The sequence below is a fragment of the Schistocerca gregaria genome, chromosome 2 (genome assembly GCF_023897955.1).
Source record: "Schistocerca gregaria isolate iqSchGreg1 chromosome 2, iqSchGreg1.2, whole genome shotgun sequence".
Classification (NCBI taxonomy): domain Eukaryota; kingdom Metazoa; phylum Arthropoda; class Insecta; order Orthoptera; family Acrididae; genus Schistocerca; species Schistocerca gregaria.
In genome coordinates, this window is record NC_064921.1 from 626,526,995 (window position 1) to 626,545,337 (window position 18,343).

The 18,343-nt window shown below is 43.9% G+C and overlaps 1 protein-coding gene across 1 annotated transcript in view; it reads left to right on the forward strand.

The window, feature by feature from the left end:
* LOC126334635 (toll-like receptor 4) overlaps window positions 1-18,343 on the forward strand; it is a 299,100-nt gene that overhangs the window by 149,920 nt on the left and 130,837 nt on the right. The window contains exon 3 of the mRNA XM_049997073.1: window positions 5,001-5,145. The gene's annotated coding sequence lies outside the window, so the exon portion shown is untranslated. The remainder of the gene's footprint in view (window positions 1-5,000; window positions 5,146-18,343) is intronic.

Consider the following 18,343-nt stretch of genomic DNA (forward strand, 5'->3'; position numbering starts at 1 on the left):
TACCGTAACGAAGTAAAACCTTCTAGAGCGACGGTGTTAACAAACTGGTCTTTCGTTGCGACAAATGTGTTCACCGCTGGCCGAGCGGTTCTAGGCGCTACAGTCTGGAACCGCGCGACCGCTACGGTCGCAGGTTCAAATCCTGCCTCGGGCATGGATCTGTATGATGTCCTTAGGTTAGTTAGGTTTAAGTAGTTCTAAGTTCTCGGGGACTGATGACCTCAGAAGTTAAGTCCCATAGTTCTCAGAGTCATTTTTTGTTCACCGCCAGCGTGACTATGTTGAGAAATAAATATGTGAAGAATAAAGATATGATGTAATAACGTGCGCTATTTTATTTACAAAGCTTTAAGAACTTGCACGCACACAACAAAATCGGGCGCATTACTTCTCTGCACGCCCTCGTATATCACAAACTGATCTATTTATTCGAAGGAAAAGTTACAATTCGAAATCTGGCGTAACTTGACTAGAAGAGGGGATCGGTTGGTAGGACATATTCTGAGGCATCAAGGAATCACCAATTTAGTGTTGGAGGGCAGCCTGGAGGGTAAAAATCGTAGAGGGAGACCAAGAGATGAATACACTAAGCAGATTCAGAAGGATGTAAGTTGCAGTAAGTACTGGAGATGAAGAAGCTTGTACAGGATAGAGTAGCACGGAGGACTGCATCAAACCAGTCTCAGGACTGAAGACCACACTGACACTGACAGAACCTTTATATATGATGTTTCGTCTTTGTATATGATGTTCCGTCCTTGAGACCAACGTCTAGCAGTTGTAGATCACAATAATGGAGAGTAACTTCTACTGGAGGCAAAATGTTCGTAGACGCTTCCTCGACTCAAGCCTTCCTTTAGTATTTGCTGGCCCTGGGACGATGCAACTTCACCGTATCGGCAGGCTCTACTAACGAAGTACGCAGCATACTATCTGCCCCAGTAAACTGATAAAAGCTTTTCAACAAGAAAACAATGAGAGTCTCTAAGTGGAGAATGGTAGTTCAGAAGCGAATCAGGTACTTCGATATTGCGTGGCTTACGGCTTTTATAGGGAGCAGATGACTGAATGACATACAACACACAATAGATATGAACGCCATAGGGTGACTCCGCCCTACCACCTCCCACGGTCGTAACCAGTCTTCAACGACCGCTGCCATCATAGCGAGGCTACACTGAACATTTTGTCTCTAACAAAAGTTAATCGTCACCCCTAGACGTTTCTCGCGAAGTCTTTCAAACATACTGCGTATATATTTTACCGGTGTCCCTCCTGAGAGTCGCCAGGTGAATTTTCTGTGGTGTTTCGGTAGGTGTTTACAGTTTCGTTTCTTCTGTGTGCCGCTGGAGTCAGCCCCAACAAATATTACCCATCAAATCTCTCATGCTAGCGCCAATGTTATTGAAATAAAAGAATTGTTTTCCGTTAGTAAGAAAATTACTGTTAAAGCAGAGTTTGACGTGCCCATTCTATAGAGCGGTCCCAGTTTAATCTAGTGTAGCATTCTATTTATCGGCGTGTATTAACAGGGACAGTAAGACATGGATAACAACTAGTACTCCAGCAGCAACTGAGCAGCGCTGCTGCCTGGCGGTAGCAGTCAGCATGGCCCAGGGCGGTACTGTCGCTGCCAGAGCACTGGTTGTTCTTCGTATTTTATTGTCTCTGTCAGCACATATCGATAACGTGAGTGCCTCACCAGACCAATTTGGGACCGCTCTATCGAATGGGAAGGTTAAAAACTGCTTTAAATATTACCTTGTTTATAATGGGAAACTGTTATGCCAGCCCCAAGGTAGCCTCTGAGGACCGGCAACCCATATTACACCACAGTGGACGGGTTTGTCTATGTCCAAGGTGTACCAAAAGCAGCTTGGTAAACACCAGTTATTTACATACAAGGCAATGGAAACAGACATTCCGAGCACTACTTCCTGCAGGGGGAGCTTGAGTCACGGCCTACAGGAAGTATCACTATGCCAAAAGCTGATTGGCATAACACAGCTATTTAGGGGCTAGAACCAGCCCCGAAGTTCAATTCACTCCAGATGCCGACCTTGTGGACTTCGACCGCTGAAGATTACGTCGTCGTCTCTGAATTGGACTTTCACTAGTGTTTGTGTGTTACCACGCACCTTTGTGGAAAATTAGAGGTGAACTTTTCTTTGCCTCAGTTAGGAGACTTTTACTGGGATCGTTATTGTTACCTTTAGATTATTGTTCAGTCATCAACCTTGAAAACGTACATAAATAAAAGTTGTGTTTGTGAAAAATTGCGAATTGTCAGTCACTACAGGAAACAAACCGACATTTTCCGTCGGCACTTGGTATCACATGAAATATATGATGAACAGTATACGTTTGGGCTGACTCCAGTTAGACATTGGAGAAACAAAATTACAAAAATCTGCCGAAACAAGAGAAATTCGGAAATGGTGCCTGGCGACTCATAGGGAAAACACCATTATATATTCCTTCTTGAATTGCATCCATATAACGAAAGACAACTATCTCGTATCCGTCAGACAAAAGCAGAAAACGGTAGGAGCGATATAACTGCTCTATGATAGTACCCCAACCGAAAAGAGCCCTCAATAAACAACAGTCTCTGGCGAAACAACACGGAAAAATTATTGTCGCTAATGTGAGAAGTGACTATATCGCTCTGGAAAGCATTCACTCGTAAGGAAAACCAACATGAGCGGATTCAAAGTTTATGATATTACCCTGTCCAGACAGTACGCTGACACACTGGTTTTTGTGCTGACTACGAAAGAGGTATATCATGATAAGTACATGTCTGAAGCAGGTACAAATGATTACACTTCTGACAGCAAGGACCGTTTAACGTGATGTAATGTCACTAAGTGACCTGAGGGTAACCGCTTGATCTAAACAGGCTGTATGTGAATGCATATACATTATGCAGTGTTTTTGGTTGCGTCCTTTAAATACACTGAAACTGCAAGCAGAGTTTCCGAAGAATACTTTGAACTATCTTGTGAATGCTAATGGTCGTCACTTTGGTCGGTTTCTATTTGCTTCAACTGTTGCTGCATGGTGTATGTTGTTTATTTTAATAAGAAATTAAATATTTAATTCTAACATTTAGTTCCTCGTCCGCAAGTACTCAGCAGGGAGCACCCTACTATTATGTAACTGGTTGACAGAAGGAACGAGGCAGAGGGTATAAGAACCACATTGAAGCGCCAAAGAAACTAGCATAGGCATGCGTATTCAAATACAGAAATGTGTAAAGAGGCAGAATACGGCGCTGATGTCGGCGACGCCTTTGTAAGACAACAAGTGTCTGGCGCAGTTGTTAGACTGGTTGCTGCTGGTACAATTGCAGGTTATCAAGATTTAAGTGAGTTTGAACGTCGTGTTATAGTCGGCGCATGAGCGATGGGACACAGCATCTCCAAGGCAGCAACCAAGTGGGGATTCTCCTGTACGAATTTCACGGTGTACCGTGAACACCAGGAAGCCGGCGGCGAAAAAAGATACTTCAGGAACGGGACCAACGATGACTGAAGAGAATGGTTCAACGTGACAGAAGTGTAATCCTTCCGCAAATTGTTGCAGCTTTCAGTGCTGGGTCATCACCAAGTGTCACTGTGCGAACCATTCAATGGAACGTCATCGATATGAGCTTTCGGAGCCGAAGGCCCACTCGTGCACAATTGATAAGTGCACGACAGAAAGCTTTACGCTTGCCTGGGCCCGCCAACACCCTCATTGGGCTGTTGATGACTAGAAACATGTTGCATGTTCGGACGAATCTCGTTTCAAATTATACGAGTAGATGGGCGTGTACGGGTATGGAGACCACCTCATGAATCGATGGATCCTACATGTAAGCAGGGGACTGTTCAAGCTGATGGAGGTTTTTTAATGGTTTTGGGCGTGTGCAGTTGGAGTGATATAGGACCTCTGATACGTTTAGCTTCGACTCTAACAGGTGACACGTACGTGAGCATCCTGTGTGATCGCCTGAATCCATTCATGTCCATTATGCACTGCGATGGACTTGGGCAATTCCAGCTGGACAATGCGCCAACCCACACGACCAGAATTGCCACAGAGTATCTCCAGGAACACTCTTCTGAGTTTAAGCATTTCCGTTGGGTACCAAACTCCCCAGATATGAACATTATTGAGCATATCTGGGATGCCTTGCAAGGTGCTGTTCAGAAGAGATCTACACATCCTCATACTCATACTGATTTATGATCAGCCCTGCAGGATTCGCTCAGTTCACTCCAGCACTACTTCAGACATTAGCTGATTCCATGCCGCATCGTGCTGGGTCCTTCTGCGTGCTGGAGGTGGCCCTACACGATATTAGGCAGGTGTACCACTTTCCTTGGCTCTTCAGTGTATATCGACGTTTTCTAGAGCAGTGTGCATTATAACCGCATCCTATGATACTAAGTGGCAATATATGTTTCAGTCAACATAGTTTTTGCAACTTCCTGGCTGATTAAAACTGTGTGCCGGACCGAGACTCGAACTCGGGACCCTTGCCTTTCGCTTGCAAGTTCTCTACCAACTGAGGATGGTAGGAGACGAGGTACTGGTAAGTACAGCTTTGAGAACGGGTCGTGAGTCCTGTTTGGGTATCTCAGTTGGTGGAGCACTTGCCCGCGAAAGGCAAAGGTCCCGAGTTCGCGTCTCGGTCCGACACACAGTTTTAATCTGCCAGGAAGTTTCATATCAGCGCACACTCCGCTGTAGAGTGAAAATTTCATTCTAGAAACATAGTTTTTGTTTACGCCTGTCAGTTCACTATTGCATGTTTTACTGTATTCTTTCATCATCGGATCATTGTTAATATGCATTACAGGATATATGTTGTGGTTTATATTCTTCACAGGACTCCTCTGTTGCTGACGTCAACACCAGTTCACTATTCCATGTTTTACTGTATTCTTTCAGCATCGGATCATTGTTAATATGCATTACAGGATATATGTTGTGGTTTATATTCTTCACAGGACACCGTCACTGCCACATCTGCGTTCGCTGAGCAAGACGTGCGTGGACGACGCTGACTCTGCCTGCCAGTAGCCGAGGTCAGCTCAGCGGCGGCTGAAGCGAGCTGACTCAGCGGGCAGCCCAGCAGGGCAGGGCGCGCCACAGGTAGGCCCCAAGCTCCCACACTGCGTCCCAGTTATATTGGCAACCGTGCTACCTCGCAGACCTAGTACGAGACGCTCTTTGCGCTATTTTCAGCAACAGAATATCCAGTCGAAATAACGACTGCAGTCCCAGTCGCTATCCGAATGGGAATATCCCAAATGCGTTGTGAGAACTAATATCACGTAAAATACTCTAACCAGATGTTTCATGTTAATGATGTTAACGTGAGAACGATAGGAAGGGTCTAATGCCTCAAGTGATGTCCAGATGTCACTGATGTACATACTGCTACTGTTGTTGTGGTCTTCAGTTCGCAGACTGCTTTGATGGAGCTCTCCATGCCACTTCATGTCCTCGTAACTACTGCAACCTATAGGGTGAAAGTTATTGAACTACATGAAATAAAATCGTCGTAGCTCCTAAACGCTTTGAGTTAGGACGTTCAAACCACATGGTTGGCAGCGTGATGGGAACTAGTATGCGCTCTATGGTTTGGTTTAGCGACGAAGCTCACTTTCATTTGGATGGGTTCGCCAACAATCAAAATTGGCGCATTTGGTGGACTGAGATTCCGCCTTTCGCGATCGAGAAGTTTCTTCAACCTCAACGGCTTATTGCGTTGTGTGCAACGTCCAGTCACGGCATAATCGGTCCGATATACACTCGTGAAATGGTCGTACGGGAAAATTTCCACTTCATCGCTACCTCGAAGATGCTGTGTGCCATCGTCCGTGCGCCGACTATAACACGACGTTCAGACTCACTTAAATCTTGATAACCTGCAATTGTAGCAGCCGTAACCGATCTAACAGCTGCACCAGACACTTGCCTTATATAGGCGTTGCCGAACGCAGTGCCGTATTCTGCCTGTTTACGTATCTCTGTATTTGAATACGCATTACTAAACGAGTTTCTTTGGTGCTTCAGTGTATGTCAAAGTTATTTTCTTCTCCAGTAATTTTTCACCTGCTGTTGACATTCTGCGTTTTATATCCTGTCTATTTAGGTCAACATCAGTTATTTTGTAGTCCAAATAGCGTAACTCGTCTATTACTCTTAGTGTCTCATTCCCTAACCTAATTCTCCCAGGATCGCTTGATTTAATTAGACTCGACCCCATTACACTTGTTTTACTTTTATTGATGTTTGTCTTATAATCTATTTTCAAGAACTATCAATTCCATTTAACTGCTGTCCCAAGTCTTGTGCTGTCTATGACAGAATTACTATACCGTCGAGAACTTCAAAGTTTTTATTTCTTCTGCTTGAACTTGAATCACCTTTCCAAACTTTTCTTTGATTTCTTTTCCTGCTTCTCAGTCTGCGGATTGAATAATAACGGAGATGCCACACTCCTTTCTCGACCACTGTCTCCCTTCCATATCTTCGACTCTTCTAATTGCAGTCTGATTTCTACATAATTGTACATCTACATCTACATCCATACTCCGCAAGCCACCTGACGGTGTGTGGCGGAGGGAACTTTTCGATCACTAGCGATTCTAGGCTCTTCAGTCTGGAACCGCGTGACCGCTACGGTCGCAGGTTCGAATCCTGCCTCGGGCACGGATGTGTGAGATGCACTTAGATTAGTTAGGTTAAAGTAGTTCTAAGTTCTAGGGGACTAATGACCACAGTAGTTGAGTCCCATAGTGCTCAGAGCCATTTGAACCATTTTTTCCTTGCTAGTGTACCGTCAACATCGAATCTCACACCTTACGACTTCCATCCGTTTGGCCGAAGAATAATGCACTCCACGGAAAGCAGTACATGGGATGATGGGCAAGTTGTTGATGCAGCAAGACGACTCTGCTCCTCTAGTAATTAAAATATTAACGTAATTGACACAAATACTCTTCGAGCGACACAATGTTAAATTAACTTTAGCTGTGACGATACCACCTTAAATGCCTTTTCATATGTCTTGTCACTAGTTTGTGAGATTAAATCTTGAGAGTATTATGTTACGAAATAGCTATTAAGTGAGAAAACATGCGAAGCATAGCGAATTTCTCTGGAATGTGTAACAGCAGATGTAATAGTCTAATTGTGTTACATAAGGAATTTACTGAGAATAGTATAAAGAGACACATATGATGAAAAATCACTCTATTAATTTACATGAACGTCTACTTTTAATAACGAGAAAAATTCGCAATTGTTTTATGAATTGCTTTAATAGTTATTTTCCTCTCTCCTTCTATTTCTTGCCCTTGATTTCCATATCTTCTACATCTACATCTACATGACTACTCTGCAATTCACATTTAAGTGCTTGGCAGAGGGTTCATCGAACCACAATCATACTATCTCTCTACTATTCCACTCCCGAACAGCGAGCGGGAAAAACGAACACCTAAACCTTTCTGTTCGAGCTCTGATTTCTCTTATTTTATTTTGATGATCATTCCTACCTATGTAGGTTGGGCTCAACAAAATATTTTCGCATTCGGAAGAGAAAGTTGGTGACTGAAATTTCGTAAGAAGGTCTCGCCGCGACGGAAAACGTCTATGCTGTAATGACTTCCATCGCAACTCGTGTATCATATCTGCCACACTCTCTCCCCTATAACGCGATAATACAAATCTTCACGAAGTCGGCACGTTAATTATCGGAAATGCCAATGGTAGTGAAAGAGGATAGCTGGATGCCCTTCCTGGCGCCAACCCTTTTCTGCACGGTACGGAGTTTGTACACCCCCAACTGTCTGCCTCTAGTGTTGTCCATTTGAAAGTGTGCTGCGAACGTTGTCATAATTCTTTGCGAAGTGTGTAACTAAGGTGGGACGTGGCTACTGCTGCGGTGTTCTCCAAGTCGGATGTGTGAAACAGCCGGCAAGCCACAACCAGACTAGCCGGCACACCGGCACTCGTTAATCCGCCGAACGCATTCGGTCCGGGACCGCCGTGCCTCCCTGAATCAGCTTGCTAACGCGCGCGGTTATGCGGCCAGGTAACTGCATTAACGTCAATGAAAATTAGTGTCTGATTGCTTCACATATTTAGTGCATTCACAGTCTATGGACCACAATGAAACACATGAATTTCTACCATAGTGGACGTAATCGCCTTGAGAGATTCAGCAGCTTTATAGATATTTAAAATTATCCTTATTTATTGTTCCGTCTCAGTTGCAAATGACTCTATTAATAAATCCAAATGTGATCAGTGAATATACTTACATGCCTCTATTCACTGTTTTCTGTGATTTCTACGTCAGCAGAGTGCGTAACTGCTTTCACTTGCAGTAAAAATCACAGCGAATAACTTTCATACTTAGCTATGGTGACAGAAATTTTCCCACCATGGTTTGAATTGTTACCCATTTTGACAATTATTTACGTTTAGATTGAACATGCAACGTGGCATGGACGGCTTCGACATCAACATAAACAGCTGGAAGATGTGATCTCCTAAACATGAGTGGTGTCAAGGTTCGATTTCTTGGATTGGACGAGGCTTCGCTAGGCAACATGAGGCAGAAACGATTTCGTAACACGACAGACACTTCTCAAGTCGTGTAATGGTCAATTACAGCCGCAGATATGACCATCCAACAGTACTTAAGTCAGTGCATCACTCTTCTGGAAAGCCGGCTTTGTAACGGATTTTATATACACTGAAGCACCAAAACAACTGGTGTAGGTATACGTACTCGAATACAGAGAGACGTAAACAGGCAGAATGCGCCGCTGCGATCGGCAACGCCTATATATAAGACAAGTGTCTAGCGCAGTAGTTAGATCGGTCACTGCTGCTACAATGGCAGGTTATCAAGAGTTAAGTGAGTTTGAACGTGGTGTTATAGTCGGCGCACGAGCGATGGAACACATCATCTTCGAGGCAGCGATGAAGTGAGGATTTTCCCGAACCACCATTTCACGAGTGTACCGTGAAAATCAGGAATCCGGTAAAACATTATCGCAGGAATCCGGTAAAACAACATTGCTGCGGCCGGAAAAAGATACTTCAAGAACGGGACCAATGACGACTGGAGAGAATCGTTCAACGTGACAGAAGGGCTCCGCTCCGCAAATTACTGCAGATTTCAATGCTGGGTCATCAAAAAGTTTCAGCGTGTGGACCATTCAACGAAACATCATCGACGTGGACTTTCGGAGCCGAAGGCGCACTCGTGTATTCTTGATGATTGCACAACACGAAGTTTTACGCCTCGCCTCGGCCCTTCAATACCGACGTTGGACTGTTGACGGCTGGAAACATGTTCGCGGGTTCGGACGAGTCTCGTTTCAAATTGTATCTAGCTAATGGGCGTGTACGGGTATGGAGACAACCTGATGAATCCATGGACCCCGCATATCAGCAGGGGACTGTTCAAATTGATGAAGACTTTGTAATGGTGTGGGGCGTGTTCAGTTGGAGTGTGTGGACTCTTAATACGTCTAGATACCGCTCTGACAGGTGACACGTACGTAAGCCTCCTGAGTGATGACGTGAATCCATTCATGTCCATTATGAATTCCGACGGACTTGGACAATTCCAGCAGAAGAATGCGACACCCCACACGTCCTCAATTGCTAGAGAGTCGCTCCAGGAACACTCTTCTGAATTTAAACAGTTCTGCCGGTCACCAAACTCCCCAGACATTAACATTATTGATCATATCTGGGATGCCTTGCAACGTGCTGTTCAGAAAAGATCTCCACCACTTCATATCTCACGGATTTATGGTCAGTTCTGCAGGATTCCTGGTGTAAATTCCTTCCAGTACTTCTTCAGACATTAGACGAGTCCATGCCACGTCATGTTCTGGTACTTCTGCGCGCTCGTGGGGGAGCTACACGATATTAGGCAGGTGGACCAGTATCTTTGGATCTTCAGTATATGTGTTTCTGTGTACGAGTGAACTCACCGTGTTATGGAATTGCGTTCTTAAGGGGAAAAGAGTGTCGACGGAAGTTTGCAGCTAAACCTCTGGGATAACGCACGTCATTACTTTTGGTCACCACAGAATCAATCACTGTAGCTCCCAAGGTCACGGTCGATACATCATTCGAGGTGTAATTGAAAGTTTCATGTAGATGTCAGTGTGAATATAGGTACATTACTAATAAGGTAAGTTTTGATGCAATGGGTGACGTTTCAAAAGACTACGAATTTTAAGGGAACACATAACGTAGCGGTATGATCAACAAACGATAACACTTTTTTGAATGGATATAGCTACAGCTTTCCACGAAAAAATTTGTTCTGAAAAAATGGCACCTCATGTTTCGCTGTCTCCCATACTTGTGTGTGGTATGGTTTTCCGTATGTCCAATAAAAATGGAAATTAGTGTTTGAAGTCACGAAAATTAGGAGAAAATTAAATCAGGAAGACAAGTTGCTGTCATAGGGGTCATCCCAGCTTTTACCTTGAGTGATGTAGTGGAACTCTGGAATGTCAAATCTTGTGTGTTTAAATTTAATTCATTGGACTTCTATGCCCAACGGAGAACTCAACCGTATCAACTAAAAACAAAAATCGAGCACACGTCCTGCCCCAAAAGACAGTGTGATGAACACCAGAACATATAATCGACGTTACGTAATAGTGTGGGAAATCTCAAAAGTGTTTCGTCACTCACCACAGAGCTCTCTTCAGTCCCTCCCCCCCCCCCTTTCCCCCCTCTCCAATCCACCACCACCACCTCCAACTCACGTGCGTCCTGCTTACACCCCTGGCACAAGTTCACAGAACAAATCGTAAGACACAGGCCGTCCCGACTTTAAAACTGAATAACATGGAAACAAAGACCGATAGAAGAAAGTAACAAACGGTATATTTGTTATGTAACCTACAAGAATTTTAAACGGAAGTTTCGAAATGGTCGTTACAAATGCAGCTTACCGATGGCACTGTACGCTGAACGTCTCGCATTAACGTGCTTAAGTAAACTCGTTTCCTGTAAAACATCTTTGGAATCGCAACACAATCTTTTCAAAACGTCCATTGGCCATAGTAGAGCGGTGGAAACGAAGAAAGGAACTTGCCAATTACGCCTTGTAGTAGCTCAACGGAAATGGTTTCAGTTGCGAAACATATAGACTGCCTGCGCCAGTAAATCTGGGATAATTCAGTGCAATGATTATATTCTCCAATTATTCGTCAAGAAAGCTAAACACCTATTCGGTATGATATTCGTATGGTCGGCCGCTATCTTCCTTGTGCCTGGTCGATCCTTCAACGCTTGCTGTATGATGACAAACTGTTTCAACATTGCAACGTACCGCTCACTAGTAATCGATTCTCGGATGAAAAAGGAAACGACAATGTCTCTGCTGCATATCACAGCCGACACGGTGACTTTGGGAGAGTTCCGTGGTTTCGCTTCACACAAATGTGGATTTTTCGGAAGTCCAGAATCGCCTGTTTGGGTTATTTGGCACTACACTAAAGTGGAAGACTGCTTAGTTTGTGAACAGGTGCAGCGAACATCAAATCCTTCATTATCAATTATTGTGAGCAGACAGCGGTTACTGGTATGACCTGTCGGCTTTAGATTTTGAGCGCAAGCATGTGTACAGAGTTTTTGAGCACTGTATGCGCCCTGGGACCCTTCAGACCAGTCTCTTCTGCAACTCTTCCCACGTATTTCCTCGGATGCTGCTGAATAAGTGCAGAACTGTGGCAACATTTTCTGGATCAACTGGAGTTGGGGTGCAGCCAACATTCCCCGCTAGGTCATTAGCCACAGACCCCCTTTACAGTTTCACCTAGAACTTGCGCATTAGTTTCGCAATGGGCCCTTTCGAAATATTAAACCTTGTTTGAAAACTGCGCCTTTCCGTAATACCGTCTTCTCACCTTTGATATTCCAATGCCAAAAACACTCCTCAGTGGAAAACACCTTTTCCTTCTGTACGTTAACTTCTTTCCGCGTTTCAGTGGTGGAAGTGATCGCTGCAGGATTCGCAGTACTGTTTGTAGGCTCTGCGTGTTGCTATTGCTGTGCCATCTGTTTGTAGCTACCAGTTTGAAACATCTCTATAAAATTCTTATAGTTTTTGACAGTACCGTTTGCTGTAGTCTTCTATCGATCTTTCTTTTCATACTATTGAGTTTTAAAGTCAGAGACTTGCTTGTTGGACACTCAGTAAATATGCAGGGTGGTGAGAAACAGACTGAAAAACTTGTAACTGTGTTGCAAGTGTTTGCTGAGAAATAATGGTTACGAAAAAAAAATCAGTCGATTAGTATTGAAGTTAGCCAGTTAGGTCTTCGCGTGCACAAATTCAAGCGGCCCGCCATATACAGGAAGTGTCAGTTGTTCTCATATAGCAGACGATAGCGCATGAGGCTGTTCAGCCTCGGGCTCGTGTTCGACCCTTACTGCCGTCCCACGCCCAATTTCAGTACCTCTCTGTTGTTCAGTTTTAGGAAACCAAACGAAGATCACCTTTGACGACAGCGAGGTCCTTGAATTAGCGCGCACAACGGCTTGATTGGCTATCTTCAGTGCTAATTAACTTGGAAAAGGCGAGACGCATCGAATTTTTTTTTCTTAAGTTGTTTCACAGCGGAAACTACGCTACAGCATCCTTGCAAGCTTTTCAGGCTGTTTCTGACCAACCTGTATAAGCATGTTACGAGGAAGAAAATGAGAACGGTATACGTTGAAATACCTTGATATTTAAAAATTGGTATAATACTAATAATTCAGTATAGGAACTTATTTAATTTTACAAACCTTAATAACATTAAAGAAGAATATAGGTACTAGCCGTGGCCTTATGAGAGAATTATCTCTTCGTTCCGTTGAAGTAGATCGTGAAAGCCATAGAAACTGTTTCACAGTTAAACTTGTCAGAGAACGAAGTCCCTCTGCCTCCCCCCCCCCCCCCCCCCCCCTTCCCCACTAAATGGCTGGAAATTACGGGTGCTGGTCAGACGATGTATCATTCCCGAACGATACATCTGAAACGTACCCTTTAGAAAAATTTCTGAATTACTGTGCTGATAAACTTCTTACGTTATTTGATTTTCAAACAGCTGAGCAGAACTGAACGTACTCAGACATTTCGCTCTTTACCTATTCTGATCAACACTAAACTGACACACAATATTTTTAGCGCAACGCAATCTGACTTTCAATAATCTCTACAAAAGAATCGCCATGACTAACAATAACCTATACCTTTCATGAATCACTTACCTCACAAAAATCTTCGTTACTCGAACTACTGCAGTACAGCGAGCGCCAATACTGTCAGCTAAATAAAAGACTCGAACTACGGAAGGCACTAACTACTGTTAGGCATACTTAGCAAATGAAAGATTTTAATAGAGAACAAACAATGTATTTACCTTAATAGTGGTCAAAAGTCATAATATATATATCAGTTCATGACATCCAGTCTTACAAATTTACTGTCTCTGATCGACACACGTCCAGATCATCCGCTCTCAAAACTCCGCCATCTCTCTCCCCACATCCACCACTGCTGGCTGCTCACCTCCACCTGCGCAACGCTACGCGCTGTTCACATCCAACTGCCCAACACTAGAATATACCAACAATGCAAACCAGCAACAGACTGCACACAGAGCAGTCAGTGATTTTCATACAGAGCGCTTCGCGGCGTTACCAACATAAAAACCTAAACAGCCTACTTACACATCTATTGCAACTTTCACAGCTCTAGTGCGTATAATGTAAATGACCTATTATCACCAACCACGATATAATGTAAATCGTCAACGAGCACACCTTTCTATCGTGCCATGCAGTGTTACCAGAATCCAAGGAGTCTTTAACGTTTTTGGTCCAGGATAATATTACAATGTAAACTGTGGGAGTTGATTTGCGGCAACGATCGATCGTCGCACAGCCTAATATAAACGTTAAAAAATCACATTCTAGTTTAGGAAATCTGCAGAAATTTTTCAACGACGTGCCTCGTCGTCTTCATCAGATGCTGCAAGCAATGCGCTCGCTGTACGGACTCGAACAAGTACATAGTAAGGGCATCAGGCGACGAAATACTTCCTATAAGAGTGTACTCACCAACTCGAATTCACATCCTGAAATACGCCGTCCGTCAATCAAGCCGGCATCCTCGGAAATCGCATTCTTCCGTAACTCTTTCAGAGTTGTGTAAAGTAAGGCATGTCATCACTTTTATTCTCACTGATATATAAACTTATTTTCTCTTGCTTTACCGATTCCCCTCCTCGTTCGCAGGTCATTTCACCAGTTGTAAGTTTCCGAAGTGCTGAAAGTAGCCTATCAGTTCATATGAAGCGGAAGCAGCCTGGCACCCAACACACCACACTGCTCTAATTAAACTCTGTGACGTTTAAAAATTCTCATTGGGGTTCACAGAGTACGGATTTTGAGCTTGCAGTGCGGCTGCGTAGGTATGAAGTTTTCAAAACAATTGTCTAATACTGACGGAGTAAAGTCGCCTGACTTCACAAAGTAAAATCTTTGTGAAATTGCAATCTGCTATAAATCTCTTATGAAATAACTATACAGTCTCGTCTATTAATAATGGTTCAGGATTATTGCTAATGAATGACTCGTCCCGTTGATATCATTTTTTTCAATTCTCCGTTATTTACAAAATCCATAATTCGCATCACATTTCCGAAACGCTTCTGCAATAGAATTTTGTCTTCTGAAGTTGAACACTCTTGGGTGTTTAAAAATTGTCGTAGTGATTTCATCAATTTTGATGAAACAGTCTGAGTTAGTTTCGAGTTCTCCCTTTTTGCTCTCCTATTCAGTCTTACGAAGCCATCTCATTTCTTATACTTCTCAATGAAATTACGTTTCCATTTCTCTTTGCTGATGCAGTGAAACCTTGTATCTTAATGATGCGGAAGTACTCAAAGCAGCATGAGAGCTCCACCCATTATTCTACATGAAAGTGTTCGCAAATTAAATTAAAAAAAATGGGCAGTTGCGAACAGGATCCGCGCACTGAGCGTTCCGTATAAACTTAATTATGTATACTGACATTTCATCCATTCCGGAAATCGAGAATCAAGACTGCCTGCTATCGACGTTGATACTGGTAAGATATCCGTCCCAAGGATTCCAAAATTTTCGAGAACGTTTTAATTTCAGTAATATGAATTTGGCAGCGGACTGTTATAATAATAGTCGGTAGTTCTCCGTTCAGGCTGACTGTATCGCGACGGTAAAATTCAAACATCAGGCAAGGAATGACTTTATTGCTAATACGACGTGTTTCGGAATTCATCCATCGTCAGGTATCCAAGAGCGATTACTGCACATAGCTGTGTCATTTGAGCGTCATATGAACTATAAAGTCATTTCGATTTTTGCCTTTACGACCCAGCCAGCATGAATGTAGAAATACAGATTTTTTAGTTTCAAGGTTGATGTCGGATAACAAACCAGAAAGGAAATCTTTTTTGTGTTACTTAATTAGAGATTTACAGTTTTCGCATTTTTTCCTTTGCTTGTACTGTGAAGCCTTGCTTCCTCCCAAATTTAATGATTCTAGGCCAACGGGAAGTACCCTATGGTTTTGACGAGTGAATTTGCGAATATCAAAATATGTAATGTAATTGGCCTTTCTTTGGACTGGATTGACTTAAAAGCTTCAATTTTGTATATCGCCAAGATACCGTAGGCTTCACTCAGTGCGTGATATAATTTTCAACTTGATATGTCGACCCGTTTCTGACAAAAGGAGGTCCAAACAGTCGGACAGGCAGACGAACGAACGACAAACCGATCCTATAAGGGTTCCGTTTTTACCAAAGCAGACACGGGAACCTAAACAAACAAACGTTGGCCTAGTAAGTCAAACGTATTGTGACCGATGAACGTTAAATCCAATCTGCACTGCACTAATCTCCTACAACTCCTCTTCGTACATCTACAAGCTTGATATCTCGTTGGTTTGCTGGCGCTATTTTATTGTTATCCTGAACTATTAGTTTGCTGAAGAATGGCCGTATCTTAAAGAACATCAGAATACACAGACTGTCTGCAGTCGGACACTACTATCATCTAGAGACAATATGTAACTTCTTACGGCTGGAATTATCTCTGCAGCTTACATTAATGTACTGAAACCACAAGTCCGATTTTATCAACCTTTGTGGAGATGTTCATAATGTAACAGATGTTAGATGGTTAAACTTTCATTCCATTCATAGCTGACCTTCTTCATTCACATTGGGATGAGGTGCGACCCGCCACGGGAACGATTACTCTGCCAGATACTAACTAGCATTCAGTTTCGCTTCCACCATTACCAAAGCAGTCCTGTTGGGCCGTTGAGTAGCTCCCCACTGCACGATTGCAGTAACTGAAGAGGAACGGGAATTGCTTTCTGTGACGTTTCACCAGGTCGTCTACGGACGCGTTGGCGTCGATGTGACCGCCTGAAATAGAGGCGTGACTCATTGCTGAACGCTCAATGCCATTTGGTCAGCACCAGTTATACAATGATTGCACTACAGCCAACGGTTTGGTGCTATCGGTCAGTATGATGCTGGGGTGTCCCTCAAGTTCGAAAGGTGGCGACAGCTCCACTTGTACGTTCTCCGGGAATACTGTGTTGCGATCTGCACGAGAAAATTTCCAGTGGCGTTGGACGAGCCGAATACCTATAACGAACTCAGGCCATTCTTCCTTTGTAGGAATGGCTTTTCACTACACTGAATACAGTTTGGCGAAAGGATGAAATGTTACTCAACATTTTGCACAGGCATGGAGGCGCTGCAGTATCACTTTTGTTGCGTTCGGCGAGGCTGTTAATTGTGTAACTCCTTCGATTAAGCGTATATCTTGCACTGGCTAATGTGTGTGTGTGTGTGTGTGTGTGTGTGTGTGTGTGTGTGGGTGGGTGGGTGGGTGTGTGTGTGTGTGTGTGTGTGTGTGTGCGTGCGTGCGTGTTAGATTACCCTTGAGGCACATGGCATGAGTACAGATGATTCTAGTACAGTGTTCAGACTTTGACATCTTGCCTGATTGTGTGTGAATGACTAATAGGCACGCTGAGGACATTTTGCTCACGTCAGTGTGGCGTGCCTGGCAAGATGGCGCGGGCAGGATCCGCGCACGGTGGCCGATGGCCGATCGGCAGCGTGCGTCACGCGCCGTGACTCAGCCAGCGCCTGCGTTTGCGTGTGCGGAATACGCAGGGCGTCTCATCGCCCAACCCGGGCCTTCTGCTTTCCCAACCGTTATGCGCAGCTCCAGGCAACGGTCGGGCGCCTAGACGATACGGCGATTAGTTTCCAGTCTTCCTCTCGCTTATGCTGTCACATTTGTCGCCCATCTTCAGCTAATGCATCCCCTCACCCTCTCTGATATTTGAATGACCTGTCGAAGGGTGCCAACAGTATTAATAACTAACCCTATCATACTATACCCAATCCTCCGTCGATTCGACTACCTGAAGTAGGTTTGGCCAGAAAAATTGCTAAAAGCGACGCAGCTGTAGAAAAGTCAAAGAAAAATACATTTCACGGTTTACATGGTCTCTCAATTGCAATAAATCACAAAAACTCACATCGTATAGGACCACAAACTAAAGTGCGTTGATATACGGGGATCGTTAAAAAAGTAATGCCCACCATTTTTTAAAAAAAAAAGTCATTGATACACATAGACAAACGTCCATTTTGGTACTTCACATTTGATGTTTGTTCTGTGGACCGGTGAAGTTTGGAAACGTTCTGGCAGATGGCAGAGCAGGAGTAGAGCATAAAAATGGCGTCTACATGCGACTCACGTTTCAATATTGGATTGTTGTCTGCAAAAAAAGAAACTGGGGTGAAAATCCATAAACGTTGTCTGCAATGTATGGCGATGCTGCAGTTGACAGGAGTACAATTGGACAATGGATAAAGAAAGTTACAGGCTGTAACTCGGGAAATGCAGAACTGCATGGCCGGCGACTGTGGCCGAGCGGTTCTAGGCGCTTCAGTCCGGAACCGCGCGACTGCTAGGGTCGCAGGTTCGAATCCTGCCTCGGGCATGGATGTGTGTGATGTCCTTAGGTTAGTTTGGTTTAAGTAGTTCTAAGTTCTAGGGCACAGATGAACTCAGATTTTAAGTCCCATAATGCTCAGAGCCATTTGAAACATTTGATGAGCTCCATGATCAGCCACGCTCGCAACGTCCCGCACAGCCGCTTCTCCAGGCGTGATGAATCGTGCGGATGCCATTATTCGTGCCGACCGGCGCATCACAACTCGACAACTGCTTC